The following is a 19,783-nucleotide window of genomic DNA, read 5'->3' as shown; positions in this document are numbered from 1 at the left end:
CAAAGAAATATCGACATGAACTGAGAACAGTGTTTAAGTAGCCCATGTGAAAAAAATAAACAAGTTGAATTTGATGAAAGACTAACAATAAAAAAAATGCAATTCAACTGAACTTATTCAGATTTTCCAATTAATTGTTTTTTACCATATTTGTGTAAGAGGTAAGAGATGCTCTGTAGCCTGAATCCCGCAGAGCAATGAACGCGATTCGTTTGGCAGTTGCAATCAGATTTGTTGAGCCTCGCTATATGCAAATACTAATCAATAAACTGCTACAAAAAGCAAATAGATTCAGCTGATACAGAATTGCTGTCACAATTTTTTCCCTATTATAAGCAGAACCTTTCTTGGCTGAGAGGCAACCCCTGTAACCTAAATCATGAACCAATCTGCATTGTCATGAAATTCTGTCACTTGACTTATTGCGGTCCTATAAGATCAGATGCAGCCGTATGATGAAATGTGTCAAAAAGAGAAGCAGACAGTCCGTCACATTTTATGTGTGTGAGAAAGGCAATACATGCAGTGATGTAACGTAGGTCGTATTTTATTATCTCTGCTTTACTAATGCATAGGCTAGGCTACATTCAGTGTGGAGAAACATGTTGTTTTCTATCAACCGACTGTTGAAACCGTTGTTTATTTTTACTGGCGCAGTTACTGTTTTTGTCCAATTACCTGGAATAGTATAACTTCCCTGCTGGTTTAATATTAGAAGCAATATGTCAGAAAACCAATTGACGTAGTGATTGGTCAGCGAAACAGCACTAACTTGAATTGAAAGCATGAATTCCTTTACATTGCTTTTCTCAGTTCTAGGAAGGTTGGCGTCGGCAGAACGACCGAATCAGCACCATGGACAGCGACCGTAGTTTGGAATGGATTTAAATTAGTTTCTTGCAACATTTCACAGAAGAGTTTCGCTGAATCTTTTGCTATTAGGACTATATGATATTGTAGAATTGTATACATATACATACACTTGATTAAGGTTATTGGAAACAATAATATGAAACGTCTGGGAACGATGCTTCCTTGTATTACGAATGTACATTCTACGCAGAAACTTCCCTTGTAATTCATGTTCCAGATAATAATCATTATACTGCTGCATTAAATATATCTTTAAATGTATTTCACATAGAGATATTGATTAATAGCATATGTACTGTAGCAATTATATGTATAGCTACTGAACTATGAATTTTGTAAATGTTACAGAGAGCACTGCAGTATCTACTCAGAAACAGTAGGTTCACTAAGGGACAAGGGCATAAGACAACTATGACACGAGGATGGCTTCTCAAGGGCTTCCTATGCAGGACAGGAAAGGTTAGGTGTAGGTCACATCCACCCCCACAAACCTGGAATTATGAATAATCTGTCTAGAGGGCCAATGGACGGCACTGTCATAGCTGTATGCCATCACATCTCTCTTTCCAACAGGAACTGTGGCACATTCTGACATGCACAGCTCACCTGAGATGGCATAGCAGGATGGCAGATCAGGGGGAACAACGGTGCCAATTATAGTAATGGGTGTTGGGGTGATGTCAGTTCTTGACAAGGTGCAGCTGCACACCAGGGGACAGACATATCATAGGAGGAATATTCTATTCTACTCTATTGGACTCAGTCTTGACTGCCATGAGACTGTGTGTCTTCTGAGAGCAGATGCAAATGCATGACTTTGGCTGATAATGAGTCAGTGAGCTGATAGTGAAGGAGAGAGGGAAAGAGAGAGAGAAAGAGAGAGAGATAGAGAGAGAGAGAGAGAGAGAGAGAGAGAGAGAGAGAGAGAGAGAGAGAGAGAGAGAGAGAGAGAGAGAGAGAGAGAGAGAGAAAGAGAGCGCGAGATATATATATATATATATATATATATATATATAGAGAGAGAGAGAGAGAGAGAGAGAGAGAGAGAGAGAGAGAGAGAGAGAGAGAGAGAGAGAGAGAGAGAGAAAAGAGTGAGAGAGCGAGAGAGAGTGTGTGAGAAAGAGGGCTGATGATGAACGACAAGCTCTTTGGGGTTGGGGTGTGGGGAATTTCAATAATGTTGCCCACCTACATGTACAAATACACACACACACACACACAGATGGATGTACATGTACTCACGCATACATTTTTACACACTAAGACACGCATACATGCATGAAGTCAGACGCACACTCCGTTGTAGAAACCCAGAAAGACCCAGCCTTGAGAAGTTACATTTGCTCCAGAGTCACACAGATCAATGTGTGTAAGCCAAACAACAGAGAGGTTATGAGCTGAAAGTCAGAGAGGAAGAGCAATAATGAAGAGACCTGTCGAGAGATGGGGAAAGAAATTGGTATGGAAAAGCACAGACTCTGATATATTAAGGACTAAAGACTAGGCCTTGGACAAAAAGGATAGCAATCTACTCAACAGACTGTTTTAAGAGGGATACCAATAAATAAACAACACTAGGGAACATTATTCAATCGAACAGGGTGACAGGGCAAGTCAAAACCATTACTCCATTCTGCTATTCAAAAATAGCACGTTTGGAGTTACTGCAGACCTTTTGTAGGTACTCAACACAATAACAGTATGAAACAAAAAATATGCATATCAATTACATTTTTCTGTTGTGCTGTGCATGAAAGGTGTTGTTTTTGCCAATAGATTATCAAGATTTAATGTGCGAACAATATGAGGTTTAGTGGATTAGTGTATGCACTATCTACCTAGATTAATACGTCCATTGCAGCTGCAGTGATAGATAGCAGCTAGGATGATAAATGTCATTCTATAGCTGAAACTACCCAGCCAAAAATAGCTTCTACTGCCTCCCTTCTCAGAGTGGGAGTGCGAAGTGAGGAGTCTGGTTGGCAAATTGCGGGTGGATCGATGTCAACCCCCCTGTCGCTCCTCTCCACAGCCCAGAGCCGCGGGGCAGCGACAATCATGACAGCACTGTGTGAGTTGGCGTGTGTGTGTGTTTGCAGATGTAAGAGTTGGCGTGTGTGTTTGCAGATGTAAATGGCATGTTATAGAAGGGTCCATCCACATTTTATTGTGATATCACATGTTTTAGAGAAACTTACCCCAAACTGCAAATCACTTCCTCATCCTCATTGTGTATTATGGGGGCCCTGAAAAAACATGAACAAAATCTAAAAGAAAACACCCCAAATCGTCCTTTTAGAAACGGCAAAGCTCTCAGTATAGTGATGCAGGTCTTTAGATGTTGTACACATGAAGTTGTGTCATTCCAAACATTTATCCGCAATGTTATATTCCCGTTTTTGCGACTCGAGCCTTCTGAAGCGGTTCCATTTTCCGTATAGCCTGCTGCTACAAGTAACTGCAAAAATAAAGGAAATACCAACATATAGCATCTTAATAGGGCGTTGGGCCACCACGAGCCGCCAGAGCAACTTCAATGCGCCTTGGCATAGATTCTACAAGTGTCTGGAACTTCCTGTGTGGAAGCACCCCATGCTTTCAATATACTTTGTATCCCTCATTTACTCAAGTGTTAACTATATTTTGGCAGTTAGGCCTACCTGTAAAATGGACTGAGCGGTATCGCTCGAGTCGCAAAAAAGGGAATATAACGTTGGGAATGACACAATTTCATGTGTATGACATTTAAAGACCTGCATCACTATACTGAGAGCTTTGCTGTTTCTAAAATGATGTACAGTGCATTCGGAAAGTATTCAGACCCCTTGACTTTTCCACATTTTGTTATGTTACAGCCTTATTCTAAAATTGATATAAAAAAAATCCTCATCAATCTTCACAAAGTACCCCATAATGACAAAGCGAAAACAGGTTTTTGCAAATTTTAGCAAATGTATTAAAAATAAAAAAACAGAAATACCTTATTTAAATAAGTATTCAGAACCTTTGCTATGAGACTCGAAATTGAGCTCAGGGGCATCCTGTTTCCATTGATCTTCCTTGAGATGTTTCTACAATTTGATTGGACTCCTCCTGTGGTAAATCCAATTGATTGGACATGATTTGGAAAGGCACACACTTGTCTATATAAGGTCCCACAGTTGACAGTGCATGTCAGAGCAAAAACCAAGCCATGAGGTCGAAGGAATTGTCCGTAGAGCTCCGAGACAGGATTGTATCGAGGCACAGATTTGGGGAAGGGTACCAAAACATTTCTGCAGCATTGAAGGTTCCCAAGAACACAGTGGCCTCCATCATTCTTAAATGGAAGAAGTTTGTAACCACCAAGACTCTTCCTAGAGCTGGTCGCCCGGCCAAACTGAGCAATCGAGGAGAAGGGCCATGGTCAGGGAGGTGACCAAGAACCCGATGGTCACTCTGACAGAGCTCCAGAGATTCTCTGTGGAGATGGGAGAACCTTCCAGAAGGACAACCATCTCTGCAGCACTCCACCAATCAGGCCTTTATGGTAAAGTGACCAGACGGAAGCCACTCCTCAGTAAAAGGCACATGACAGCAAGCTTGGAGTTTGCCAAAAGGCACCTAAAGAACTCTCAGACCATGAGAAACAAGATTCTCTGGTCTGATGAAACCAAGATCGACCTCTTTGGCCTGAATGCCAAGTGTCAAGTCTGGAGGAAACCTGGAATCATCCCTACACTGAAGCATGGTGGTGGCAGCATCATGCTGTGGGGATGTTTTTCAGTGGCAGGGACTGGGAGACTAGTCAGGATTGAGGGAAAGATGAACGGATCAAAGTACAGAGAGATCCTTGATGAAAACCTGCTCCAGAGTGCTCAGGACCTCAGACTGGGGCGTAGGTTTACCTTCCAACCGGACAACGACCCTAAGCACACAGCCAAGACAACGCAGGAGTGGCTTCAGGACAAGTCTCTGAATGTCCTTGAGTGGCCCAGCCAGAGCCCGGACTTGAACCCGATCTAACATCTCTGGAGAAACCTGAAAATAGCTGTGCAGTGACGCTCCCCATCCAACCTGACAGAGCTTGAGAGGATCTGCAGAGAAGAATGGGAGAAACTCCCCAAATACAGGTGTGCCAAGCTTGTAGCATCATACCCAAGAAGACTCGGGGCTGTAATCGCTGCCAAAGGTGCTTCAACAAAGTACTGAGTAAAGGATCTGAATACTAATGTAAATGTGATATTTCCGTTTTTTATATTTAATACATTTGCATACATTTCTAAAAACCTGTTTTCGCTTTGTCATTATGGGATATTGTTCGTAGATAGATCAGAGAAAAAACAATGTAATCCATTTTAGAATAAGGCTGTAAGGTAACAAAATGTGGAAAAGGTCAAGGGGTCTGAATACTTTCCGAATGCACTGTATTTGGTGTTTTTTTTTAAAGCTTTTTTTGGGGCACCCATACCACACATCAAGGATGAGGAAGTGATTTGCTGTTTAGGGTAAGTTTCTCTAAAACACGTGAAATCACAAAAAAATTGTCTGGACCCTTCTATAATAGGCTATACCATTTACACGGGTTTGGGTGTAAAAAAAAGAAAACGTGTCCTTTGACATGCCTAGGTAAACACAGTATGACAGGGAAGAAAACAGAAAATAGCTATCTTCTCAAAACAACATTTGGTGTGAATCATTGAGAGACTTCAGGGAAGGAATCTGTGTCGGAGACTCTATGCTGAGACTGTATTGGATTGGCAGCTCCATGAGGCCCGCTGAGCATCGTTATCTGACTGGAGTGCTCACGCTGTGCCTGTTTTCCTGGTCCATCTTGAAAGCAATGACTAGTGCCTCTGAGCTGGAGTCCATAGATCTTAAACACGACAGATCTCTATCCCTCATCTGCTGTAAATAATAATAATAATAATCAGCTCAGACTCACACAATACACCAGGGCCCGGTTTACAGATAGTGATGGAATTTAGGTTTAAGACTGTTTTAACGATTTATCTTTCCTACAACAGGCGAAGATGTAACATGTGTTTCCCAAAACACCAAGCAGAGGCGAACGGTTGCTAAGTGTGTCGTTGAAGCATGTGTCAATACTGATAGGATCGAAAGAAAGGGAGCGCTACTCTCGGGTGAGCTTTCTCAATTCAAAACTTACCTTAATAACATTATAATTATTTCACAATACTGACGACGGATCAGCTACTAGAAAGATATTACCACCCATGACTGTAAATATTGAGGAGGCTTATTCTAATGCTTACCCAATAAAAATGCACTAAATCACCAATTTGGCGTATCATTGCGCACATGTTAGACTACACATCATGAAATATATTGAGACACATTACAGACAGTAGCCTACAAGTAACAAAATATAACTAAATTAATTGGGTAGGCAGGTAGCTTAGTGGTTAAGAGCGTTGTGCCAGTAACCGAAAGGTCGCTGGTTCTAATCCCCGAGCCGACTAGGTGAAAAATCCGTCGATGTGCCCTTGAGCAAGGCACTTAACCCTAATTGCTCCTGTAAATCGCTCTGGATAAGAGTGTCTGTAAAATGTAATTTCAATATATAGCCTACTGTTTATATTTTAATGCAGTCATCGCAGTTTTCATTTGAAGCATATTTTTCTATGTTGCTTGTTTGTATCAATTGCAAAGACATTGGCAACTTTGTATTGTAGTACATTTCTTTCTAATCTCAGTTACCCAGAAGTAAAATTCTCGCGAAAGTTGTCACTTCCCATTTACACGTGAATCTGTCCACACCTAGAGATTATCTTTTTCTGAAGTTATCGGCGGATAAACCATTTAACGATTCTCCTACGAAGGTTCTAACAATTAACTTAGCCTTAAAAAACGGACCCTGCTCTGAGCTGCAGGTGTGGCGTCTAGCTCTCCTTTATAATCTGTTTCGGCAGCAAGCGTGCCATCTGTCTCCACTATAGTATCGGGTCTGAGCATAGAGTGGGATATCTATGTGTACCTTAGTATCTTTGCTCTAAGCCTCTGCCTGGTTTCATTTGTGTTTGCAATGGTACAGTGGGGAAAAAAAGTATTTAGTCAGCCACCAATTGTGCAAGTTCTCCCACTTAAAAAGATGAGAGAGACCTGTAATTTTCATCATAGGTACATGTCAACTATGACAGACAAATTGAGGGAAAAAAATCCAGAAAATCACATTGTAGGATTTTTTATGAATTTATTTGCAAATTATGGTGGAAAATAAGTATTTGGTCACCTATAAACAAGCAAGATTTCTGGCTCTCACAGACCTGTAACTTCTTCTTTAAGAGGCTCCTCTGTCCTCCACTCGTTACCTGTATTAATGGCACCTGTATGAACTTGTTATCAGTATAAAAGACACCTGTCCACAACCTCAAACAGTCACACTCAAAACTCCACTATGGCCAAGACCAAAGAGCTGTCAAAGGACACCAGAAACATAATTGTAGACCTGCACCAGGCTGGGAAGACTGAATCTGCAATAGGTAAGCAGCTTGGTTTGAAGAAATCAACTGTGGGAGCAATTATTAGGAAATGAAAGACATACAAGACCACTGATAATCTCCCTCGATCTGGGGCTCCACGCAAGATCTCACCCCGTGGGGTCAAAATGATCACAAGAACGGTGAGCAAAAATCCCAGAACCACACGGGGGGACCTAGTGAATGACCTGCAGAGAGCTGGGACCAAAGTAACAAAGCCTACCATCAGTAACACACTACGCCGCCAGGGACTGAAATCCTGCAGTGCCAGACGTGTCCTCCTGCTTAAGCCAGTACATGTCCAGGCCCGTCTGAAGTTTGCTAGAGTGCATTTGGATGATCCAGAAGAGGATTGGGAGAATGTCATATGGTCAGATGAAACCAAAATAGAACTTTTTGGTAAAAACTCAACTCGTCGTGTTTGGAGGACAAAGAATGCTGAGTTGCATCCAAAGAACACCATACCTACTGTGAAGCATGGGGGTGGAAACATCATGCTTTGGGGCTGTTTTTCTTCAAAGGGACCAGGACGACTGATCCGTGTAAAGGAAAGAATGAATGGGGCCATGTATCGTGAGATTTTGAGTGAAAACCTCCTTCCATCAGCAAGGGCATTGAAGATGAAACGTGGCTGGGTCTTTCAGCATGACAATGATCCCAAACACACCGCCCGGGCAACGAAGTAGTGGCTTCGTAAGAAGCATTTCAAGGTCCTGGAGTGGCCTAGCCAGTCTCCAGATCTCAACCCCATTGAAAATCGTTGGAGGGAGTTGAAAGTCTGTGTTGCCCAGCGACAGCCCCAAAACATCACTGCTCTAGAGGAGATCTGCATGGAGGAATGGGCCAAAATACCAGCAACAGTGTGTGAAAACCTTGTGAAGACTTACAGAAAACGTTTGACCCGTGTCATTGCCAACAAATGGTATATAACAAAGTATTGAGAAACTTTTGTTATTGACCAAATACTTATTTTCCAACATAATTTGCAAATAAATTCATGAAAAATCCTACAATGTGATTTTCTGGATTTCTTTTTCTCATTTTGTCTGTCATAGTTGATGTGTACCTATGATGAAAATTACAGGCCTCTCTCATCTTTTTAAGTCGGAGAACTTGCACAATTGGTGGCTGACTAAATACTTTTTTTCCCCACTGTATATATTTGCACCGAGCGGCAAGTGTATGTAGTATGTATCTCTACGATGGTATCCCTGAGTTGTCAAGAGTAACCCAGTTGTAAATGGAAAAGGTAATGTATGCTCTGCATAATCTCCAGTTGTAGTGAATCCATACTGTCAAAGACCAGGAGATACATAATATCTGTCTGCCTCTTTTCGTCAACAGTACAGATATGTTTAATGGTCACAGATGACTTCTTCAGAGGTGCTTGACAGATAAATCCACTGGAGAAATACTGAGTAGACCCGCAGGCTGCATACAGATGTCGGATCTTTTGTTGCTGAGAATTTTCCTGCAAATCAGGATATTTTTTGTATTTTATTCTGGATCCCCATTAGCTGCTGCCAAGGCAGAAGCTACTCTTCCTGGGGTCCAATCACAATTACATACAATAAAACAATACATAAAACAACACATTGTTACACACTACTCTTATTACAAACTATATCTACAATACAAAATCAATAATACAGCAAAATAACAATATTAAATTGTATGTGTGTAGAGTGCATGTTAGCATGTGTTTGCGAATGCTGTGTGTGTGCCTGTGTGTGTGTCTCTTCACAGTTCTTGCTGTTCTATAAGGTGTAGTTTTATTGTTTGTTTTTTTTATCAGATTTTACTGCTTGACTGAGTTACATGATGTGGAATAGAGTTCCATGTAGCCATGACTCGGGTATGTAGTACAGTGCGTTTCCCGTAGTCTGTTCTGGACTTGGGGACTGTGAAGAGACCTCTGGTGGCATGTCTTGTGGGGTATGTATGGGTGTCTGAGCTGTGCGCTAGTCACTTAAACAGACAGCTCAGTGATTTCAACATGTCAATACCTCTCACAAAGACAAGCAGTGATGCAGTCAATCTCTCCTCCACCCATAGCCAGGAGAGATTGACATGCTGGCACTCCGTATACATCTAAGGGCCAGCTGTGCTGCTCTGTTTTGGGCCAATTGTAATTTGCCTATGCCCCTCTTTGTGGCACTTGACCATATGACTGGACAGTAGCCCAGTTGTGACAAAACTAGGGCCTGTAGTACTTGTTTTGTTGATAGCGATGTCAAGAAAGCAGAGTAACGCTTTATTATGGACAGACCTCTCCCCATCTTAGTTACTGTTGCATCAATATGTTTTGATCATGACAGTTTACAATCCAGGGTTACACCAAGCAGTTTAGTGTCCTTAATTTGCTCAATTTCCACATTATTCATTTAGTTGAGGATTTAGTTCAGGTTTAGGATTTAGTGAATGATTTGTCCTAAATACAATGCCTTTAGTTTTTGAAATATGTAGGACCAGCTTATTTCTTGCCACCCATTCTGAAACTGACTGCAGCTCTTTGTTAAGTGTTGCAGTGATATCCCTTGCTGTGGTAGCTGACATGTACAGGGTTAAAGCATCAGCATACAGTGAGGGAAAAATTTATTTGATCCCCTGCTGATTTTGTACGTTTGCCCACTGACAAAGACATGATCAGTCTATAATTTTAATGGTAGGTTTATTTGAACAGTGAGAGACAGAATAACAACAACAAAAATCTAGAAAAACGCATGTCAAAAATGTTATAAATTGATTTGCATTTTAATGAGGGAAATAAGTATTTGAACCCTCTGCAAAACATAACTTAGTACATGGTGGCAAAACCCTTGTTGGCAATCACAGAGGTCAGACGTTTTATTGTCGTTGGCCACCAGGTTTGCACACATCTCAGGAGGGATTTTGTCCCACTCCTCTTTGCAGATCTTCTCCAAGTCATTAAGGTTTCGAGCCTGACGTTTGGCAACTCGAACCTTCAGCTCCCTCCACAGATTTTCTACGGGATTAAGGTCTGGAGACTGGCTAGGCCACTCCAGGACCTTAATGTGCTTCTTCTTGAGCCACTCCTTTGTTGCCTTGGCCGTGTGTTTTGGGTCATTGTCATGCTGGAATACCCATCCACGACCCATTTTCAATGCCCTGGCTGAGGGAAGGAGGTTCTCACCCAAGATTTGACGGTACATGGCCCCGTCCATCGTCCCTTTGATGCGGTGAAGTTGTCCTGTCCCCTTAGCAGAAAAACACCCGCAAAGCATAATGTTTCCACCTCCATGTTTGACGGTGGGGATGGTGTTCTTGGGGTCATAGGCAGCATTCCTCCTCCTCCAAACACGGCGAGTTGAGTTGATGCCAAAGAGCTCGATTTTGGTCTCATCTGACCACAACACTTTCACCCAGTTCTCCTCTGAATCATTCAGATGTTCATTGGCAAACTTCAGACGGGCCTGTATATGTGCTTTCTTGAGCAGGGGGACCTTGCGGGCGCTGCAGGATTTCAGTCCTTCACGGCGTAGTGTGTTACCAATTGTTTTCTTGGTGACTATGGTCCCAGCTGCCTTGAGATCATTGACAAGATCCTCCCGTGTAGTTCTGGGCTGATTCCTCACCATTCTCATGATCATTGCAACTCCACGAGGTGAGATCTTGCATGGAGCCCCAGGCCGAGGGAGATTGACAGTTATTTTGTGTTTCTTCCATTTGCGAATAATCGCACCAACTGTTGTCACCTTCTCACCAAGCTGCTTGGTGATGGTCTTGTAGCCCATTCCAGCCTTGTGTAGGTCTACAATCATGTCCCTGACATCCTTGGAGAGCTCTTTGGTCTTGGCCATGGTGTAGAGTTTGGAATCTGATTGATTGATTGCTTCTGTGGACAGGTGTTTTTTATACAGGTAACAAACTGAGATTAGGAGCACTCCCTTTAAGAGTGTGCTCCTAATCTCAGCTCGTTACCTGTATAAAATACACCTGGGAGCCAGAAATCTTTCTGATTGAGAGGGGGTCAAATACTTATTTCCCTCATTAAAATGCAAATCAATTTATAACATTTTTGACATGTGTTTTTCTGGATTTTGTTGTTGTTATTCTGTCTCTCACTGTTCAAATAAACCTACCATTAAAAATTATAGACTGATCATTTCTTTGTTAGTGGGCAAACGTACAAAATCAGCAGGGGATCAAATACTTTTTTCCCTCACTGTACATAGAGACACAGGCTTTACTCAGTGCCAGTGGCAGGTCATTGGTAAATATTTAAAAAAGTAAGGGGCTTAGACAGCTGCCCTGGGGAATGCCTGACTCTACCTGGATTATGTTGGAGAGGCTTCCATTAAAAAACACAAAGAAACACCCTCTATGTTCTGTTAGACAGGTAACTCTCGATCCACAATATAGCAGGGGATGTAAAGCCATAACACATATGTTTTTCCAGCAGAAGATTATGATCGATAATGTCAAAAGTTGCACTGAAATCTAACAAAACAGCTCCCACAATCTTCTTATTAACAATTTCTCTCAGCCAATCATCAGTCATTTGTGTAAGTGCCATCCGTACATGTTGAATGCCCTTCCCTATAAAGTCTGTTGTTAATTTGTTTACTGTGAAGTAGCATTGTATATGGTCAACCACAACCTTTTCAAAAAGTTTACTAAGGGTTAGTAACAGGCTGACTCTGGTCTGCTGTTTAAACCAGTAAAGGGTGGTTTGCTATTCTTGGGTAGCGGAATTACTTTTGATTCGCTTCAGGCCTGAGGGCACACACTTTCCTGTAGGCTTAGATTGAAGAGATGGCAATTAGGAGTGGCAATATAGTCCACTATCATCCTCAGTAATTTTCCATCCAATTTTTCAAACCCAGGTGGCTTGTCATTGTTGATAGAAAGCAATATATTTTTCACCTTATCCACACACACTTTACGGAATTCAAAATGACAATGCATGCCTTCCATAATTTGGTCAGTTATGTATGAATGTGTAGGTTCAGAATTTGTTGTTGTTATGTCATGCCTAAATTTGCAATGAAACAGTCCTTAAAGTTGTTGGCAATATCAGTGGGTTTTGTGATGAATGAGCCATCTGATTCAATGAATGATGGAGCCGAGTTCGCCTTTTTGGCCAATATTTCATTTAAGGTGCTCCAAAGCTTTTTACTATAATTTGTTATATCATTTATTTTTGTTTCATAGTACAGTTTTGTTTTGTTTTTGTTAAGTTTAGTTACATGATTTCTCAATTTACAGTACGTTTGCCACTCGGCTGTGCAGCCAGACTTATTTGCCATTCCTTTTGCCTCATCTCTCGCAACCATACCATTTCTAAATTCCTCATCAATCCACAGGTAATGAACAGTTTTTACAGTCATTTTCTTAATGGGTGCATGCTTATTAGTAACTGGAATAAGCAATTTCATAAATGCTTCAAGTGCAGCATCAGGATGTTCCTCATTACACACATTAGACCAACAAATATTTTTCACATTTTGAACATAGGAATCATTGCAAAACCTCTTGTATGATCACTTATACTGTACACTATTTTAGGTCATCTTGGGAACTTTGTTTATCCTAGATATGGCTATTATATTATGATCACTACATCCGATGGGCGTGGATACTGCTTTAGAGCAGATTTCTGCAGCATTAGGAAAGATGTGGTCAATACAAGTGGATGATTTAGTTCCTGTTCTGTTTGTAAATACTCTGGTAGGTTGACTGATAACTTGAACCAGTTTGCAGGCACTGGTTGCAGTTTGAAGCTTTTTCTTCAGTGGACAGCTTGATGAAAGCCACTCAATATTTAGGTCACCCAGAAAATATGCACATTTCAAATCAAATTGTTTATTTGTCACATGCACCGAATACAACAGGTGTAGACCTAACAGTAAAATGCTAACTTACAAGCCCTTAACCAACAATGCAGTTTTAAGAAAAATAAGTGTTAAGTAAAAAATAGATAAGTAAAAATAAAAAAAGAAGAAAAATAGAAAAATAATAATAATTAAAGAGCAACAGTAAAATAATAGTAGCGAGGCTATATACAGGGGGTACCGGTACAGAGTCAATGTGCGGGGGCACAGGTTAGTCAAGGTAATTGAGGTAATATGTACATGTGGGTAGAGGTAAAGTGACTATGCATAGATAATAAACAGAGAGTAGTAGCAGCAGCGTAAAAAGAGGGGGTAACCATTTGATTAGCTGTTCAGGAGTCTTATAGCTTGGGGGTAGAAGCTGTTAAGAAGCCTTTTGGACCTAGACTTGGCACTCCGGTACCGCTTGCCGTGCAGTAGCAGAGAGTCTATGACTAGGGTGGTTGGAGTCTTTGGCAATTTTTAGGGCCTTCCTCTGTGTTAGATTAATTTGGATTTGAAGAATAATGACTAAAGGATTTCACCCCAAATACAGTATAAATGTTAGAATTATCATGTAGTGTCAACCCACTAACAGAGGGGGCGGTACTAAACATTCAAGGGTGAAGGGGAAGGCGGAAACTGTTTAGAAAAGCCACCTAAAGGTGGGAGGAGTCAAGTTCAGGAGGTATAAAACAGTAATGTATGTGTTTTTGGCGCCAGAGCTCTCCATGAATAAAAATACAGATAATCCTTGTGGGTTGTGGACCTTGAATCATTGATGATTAAAACCAGAGCCTTACAACCTCTGGTAATGATTCAAGCTTAGGTTGAATTAGAGATAGAAATTCTCGTAACACTCTGACACCACCTGGTATAGTGGTCCTGGATGGCAGGAAGCTTGGCCTCAGTGATGTACTGGGCCGTACGCACTACCCTCTGTAGGGCCTTGCAGTCGGAGGCCGAGCAGTTGCCATACCAGGCGGTGATGCAACCAGTCAGGATGCTCTCGATGGTGCAGCTGTATAACATTTTGAGGATCTGAGGACCCATGCCAAGTTTTTCAGTCTCCTGAGGGGGAATAGACTTTGTCGTACCCTCTTCACGACTGTCTTGGTGTGTTTGGAACATGATAGTTTGTTGGTGATGTGGACACCAAGGAACTTGAAGCTCTCAACCTGCTCCACTACAGCCCCGTCGATGAGAATGGGGGCGTGGTCAGTCCTCCTTTTCCTGTAGTCCACAATCATCTCCTTTGTCTTGATCACATTGAGGGAGAGGTTGTTATCCTGGCACCATTCTGTGTCTCTGACCTCCTCCCTATAGGCTGTCTCATCATTGTCGGTGATCAGGCCTACCACTGTGGTGTCATCGGCAAACTTAATTATGGCGTTGGAATCATGCTTGGCCATGCAGTCATGGGTGAACAGGAAGTACAGGAGGGGACTGAGCACGTACCCCTGAGGGGTCCCCGTGTTGAGGATCAGTGTGGCAGATGTGTTGTTACCCATCAGGAAGTCCAGGATCCAGTTGCAGAGGGAGGTGTTTATTCCCAGGGTCCTTAGCTTAGTGATGAGCTTTGAGGGCACTATGGTGTTGAACGCTGAGCTGTAGTCAATGAATAGCATTCTCACGTATGTGTTCCTTTTGTCCATGTGGGAAAGGGCAGTGTGGAGTGCAATAGAGATTGCATCATCTATGGATCTGTTGGGGCGGTATGCAAATTGGAGTGGGTCTAGGGTTTCTGGGATAATGGTGTTGATGTGAGCCATGACCAGCCTTTCAAAGCACTTCATGGCTACAGACGTGAGTGCTACGGGTCGGTAGTCATTTAAGCAGGTTACCTTAGTGTTCTTGGGCACAGGGACTATGGTGGTCTGCTTGAAACATGTTGGTATTACAGACTCAGTCAGGGACAGGTTGAAAATGTCAGTGAAGACACTTGCCAGTTGGTCAGCGCATGCTCGGAGTACACGTCCTTGTAATCCGCCTGGCCCTGCGGCCTTGTGAATGTTGACCTGTTTAAAGGTCTTACTCACATCGGCTACGGAGAGCGTGATCACACATTCGTCCGGAAAAGCTGATGCTCTCATGCATGCTTCAGTGTTGCTTGCCTCAAAGCGAGCATAGAAGTAATTTAGCATGTCTGGTAGGCTTGTGTCACTGGGCAGCTCGCGGCTGTGCTTCCCTTTGTAGTCCGTAATAGTTTGCAAGCCCTGCCACATCCGACGAGCATCGGAGCCGGTGTAGTTCGATTCAATCTTAGTCTTGTATTGACTCTTTGCCTGTTTGATGGTTCGTCAGAGGGCATAGCGGGATTTCTTATAAGCGTCCGGGTTAGAGTCCCGCTCCTTGAAAGCGGCAGCTCTACCCTTTAGCTCAGTGCGGATGTTGCCTGTAATCCATGGCTTCTGGTTGGGGTATGTACGTACGGTCACTGTGGGGACGACGTCATCGATGCACTTATTGATGAAGCCAGTGACTGATGTGGTGTACTCCTCAATGCCATCGGAAGAATCCCGGAACATATTCCAGTCTGTGCTAGTGTAACAGTGTTGCTTCCGTCCCTCTCCTCGCCCCTACCAAGGGAAACAACTACTTCAAGGTCTCAGAGCGAGTGACGTCACCGATTGAAACGCTACTAGTGCACACCACTAACTAGCTAGGCATTTCACACCGGTTACACTCACCCCCCTTTTGACCTCCTCCTTTTCCGCAGCAACCAGTGATCCAGGTCATGGCACCAATGTAACAGTGTTGCTTCCATGCCTCTCCTCGCACCTACCTGGGCTTGAACCAGGGACCCTCTGCACACATCGACAACAGTCACCCTCGAAGCACCGTTACCCGTCGCTCCACAAAAACCACAGCCCTTGCAGAGCAAGGGAAACAACTACTTCAAGGTCTCAGAGCGAGTGACGTCACCGATTGAAACGCTACTAGTGCGCACCGCTAACTAGCTAGCCATTTCACACCGGTTACACTAGCAAAACAGTCCTGTAGCTTAGCATCTGCGTCATCTGACCACTTCTGTATTGAGCGAGTCACTGGTACTTCCTGCTTTAGTTTTTACTTGTAAGCAGGAATCAGGAGGATAGAATTATGGTCAGATTTGCCAAATGGAGGGCGAGGGAGAGCTTTGTACGCGTCTCTGTATGTGGAGTAAAAGTGGTCCAGAGCTTTTTTCCCCCACATTTAACGTGCTGGTAGAAATGAGGTAGAACGGATTTAAGTTTCCCTGCATTAAAGTCCCCGGCCACTAAGAGCGCCGCCTCTGGATGAGCATTTTCTTGTTTGCTTATGGCCTTATACAGCTCGTTGAGTGCGGTTTTAGTGCCAGCATTGGTTTGTGGTGGTAAATAGACAGCTATGAAAAATATAGATGAAAACTCTCTTTGTAAATAGTGTGGTCTACAGCTTATCATGAGATACTCTACCTCAGGCGAGCAAAACCTCGAGACTCCCTTAATATTAGATTTCGTGCACCAGCTGTTATTTACAAATATACACAGACCACCACCCCTTGTCTTACCGGAGGCAGCTATTCTATCTTGCCGATGCACCGAAAACCCCGCCAGCTGTATGTTATCCATGTTGTCGTTCAGCCACGACTCAGTGAAACATAAGATATTACAGTTTTTAATGTCCCGTTGGTAGGATATTCTTGATCGGAGCTCATCCATTTTATTATCCAATGATTGTACGTTGGCTAATAGGACTGATGATGGAAGCAGATTACCCACTCGCCGTTGGATCCTTACATGGCACCCCGACCTACGTCCCCGATATCTCTGTCTCTTCTTCATGCGAATGACGGGGATTTGGGCCTTTGTCCTGTACGAGGTGAGTAATCGCTGTCCTGATATCCAGAAGCTCTTTTCGGTCATAAGAGACGGTGGCAGAAACATTATGTACAAAATAAGTTACAAATAACGCGAAAAAACACACACAATAGCACAATTGGTTAGGAGCCCGTAAAACAGCAGCCATCTCCTCCAGCACCATTCTAGTGTATTTGAGTTTTAAAAAGGCTTCTAAAGTTTGTAATTTTTACACATTTTATTTGTCACATGCTTTGTAAACAACAGGTGTGAACTAACAGTAAAATGCTTACTTACGGGCCCTTCCCAACAATGCAGAGAGAAAGAAAATAGTGAAATAATAGAAAAGTAAAACACATAATAATACAAGTAATAATAGATACACAATGAGTAACGATAACTTGGCTATGTACAAGGAGTACCAGTACCAAGTTGGTGTGCAGGGGTATGAGGTAATTGAGGTAGATATGCACATATAACGAAGAATAAAGTGACAGATAGTAAACAGTAGCAGCAGTGTATGTGATGGACTAACTATTTATCAGTATTATGGCTAGGGGGTAGAAACTGTTCAGGGTCCTGTTGGTTCCAGACTTGGTGCATCGGTACCGCTTGTCGTGCTGTAGCAGAGAGAACAGTTTATGACTTGGGTGGCTGGAGTCTTCAACAATTGTTTAATTTATTTATTTAGTATTGTAGAGGAACAATTTATAGAGAAAGGAGAGTCTCTCTCTGTAATTCTGTAATGCTAATAATCTATAATGGTGGTCAATCCAGTAACTGCAATAATACTTTACTACATTGTTTCAAAAGCATCAATCCACTTTAATGCAGATAATTGTCAGCCTAAGTCGACAGATTGGGTCTTTAGCATGGGCAGACTAGTGTCAGACCCACAGATGCCCAAACACGCAGGCACACACACACACACACACACAGAGAGAGAGAGAGAGAGAGAGAGAGAGAGAGAGAGAGAGAGAGAGAGAGAGAGAGAGAGAGAGAGAGAGAGAGAGAGAGAGAGAGAGGCCATAATAAAAAGGGATAGATGGATGAAATGTAATTGAGTGTATTGAGCACAGTCTGAATGAAAGAAAGACCGAGCCCTAGCCATTGTAAAGACTATTAAAATGAAGTGCTTTGTAAAACCAAAACTAGTGGCAATTGAGCTGCCACCAACTTGAAGAAGACAAAACCTTAACTTTATATTGAAACACATCATCCTGAATGTTTTGAAACATAACATGGTGTGTTGTAACACCTTGCCAGGGATTGGGAGCCCTAACAGAAAAGATTGAAAACACTATTTGGTGTTTCGAGTCCTTTTTAGTGCAGAATTAGATACCTTCTCTTTTGGTTTTGTTTCCTCTCTCTAAAACACGTATCAAACTCATTCCACGGAGGGCAGATTGTCTGCGGGTTTTCACTCTTCCCTTGTTCTTGATTGATGAATTAAGGTCACTGATTAGTAAGGAACTCCCCTCACCTGGCTGTCTAGGTCTTAATTGAAAGGAAAAACCAAAAACCAGCAGACACTAGGCCCTCAATGGAATGAGTTTGACACCCACCCCTGCTCTAAAAGCTTTTTAACACCATTATGATGTTTTGAAAATCATTTAGTGCAGAATAGATCCATTTTCCTGAAGTGTCTTAATGTTTAACATTGTTTTATGTATTTGATCATTTGCCATTTTATACAATTTTGGCAGGCATTTCCAAGCAGTGTTCAAACCACCAGCCCTAACTGGAGGTTGAAATGAAATAATTGAGGCTTCTACACGTTCTGTCAATTTGCCTGATGGTTTTGGTATCCGTTCATCATTATCCATTACACTTCATGGCACAACAAGCTTAATACTAATATATAAATATACTTTTCTTTCTTCCAACATGCATACAACATTGTGTGAAAGAATCATAAAGACAGAAAGTGTTGAATTACCCACAATCCTCTAAAAACAGAGTGACGTGGTAAGATAGGAAATGCAAGGTGATTAAAACCAAAGACTTCCAATGAGTTCAATTACTCAAATTTTTCTCTCAGTCTCTTTGGTTATCCTCATGAAAGATACTTACATTTTGAGCAACATATTAAATTGGATTCATTCTTACATTATTTTAGTAAAACGAAATTAACAAATAATTTAAACGACTTGCATACATTTTACAAAATATATTTTGGGGGTATTTTTACACTTTATTGAGACAGTTATGGAATGACAGAGGGGATACAGATAGGTGGGAGAAACAGATTGAAGGATTGGAGCAGGGCATTTAACCTCGGTCTTCGGTGGGAAAGGGATGAGCCCCAGATGTAACGGGATGAGCCTGTATAACGACACAGGATGAGACCCAGATGCAGACCCAGGAGGCAGATGGTTAGAGTCTCTGATATTTATTAATAGACAAGGGGCAGGCAAGAGGCAGGTCGAGGACAGGCAGAAGTTCGTAAACCAGGTCAGAGTCAGATAGGTACAGGACGGCAGGCAGGCTCGAGGACAGGGAAGGCAGAATTGTATGGCAGGCGGGCTCAGGGTCAGGGCAGGCAGAAATGGTTGGAACCGGGAGGACTAGAAAACAGGGACTGGAAAAACAGGAGCATGGAAAAAAACGCTGGTACGCTTGACAAGATGAACTGGCAACAGACAAACACAAAACACTGGTATAAATACACAGGGGATAATGGGGACAAATGGGAGACACCTGGTGGGGGGTGGAGACAAGCACAAGACAAGTGAAACAGATCAGGGTGTGACAGCCGGGTGCGTTACCGCTAGAC

The 19,783-nt window shown here is 42.4% G+C and overlaps 1 protein-coding gene across 1 annotated transcript in view; it reads left to right on the top strand.

The window, feature by feature from the left end:
* LOC121572431 (ankyrin repeat domain-containing protein 34A) overlaps positions 1-19,783 on the top strand; it is a 35,868-nt gene that overhangs the window by 366 nt on the left and 15,719 nt on the right.

This window comes from Coregonus clupeaformis, unplaced genomic scaffold (assembly GCF_020615455.1).
Source record: "Coregonus clupeaformis isolate EN_2021a unplaced genomic scaffold, ASM2061545v1 scaf0306, whole genome shotgun sequence".
NCBI lineage: Eukaryota > Metazoa > Chordata > Actinopteri > Salmoniformes > Salmonidae > Coregonus > Coregonus clupeaformis.
Note: the sequence above shows the minus strand (reverse complement) of the source record. Positions and strands in the feature narration are given on the sequence as shown.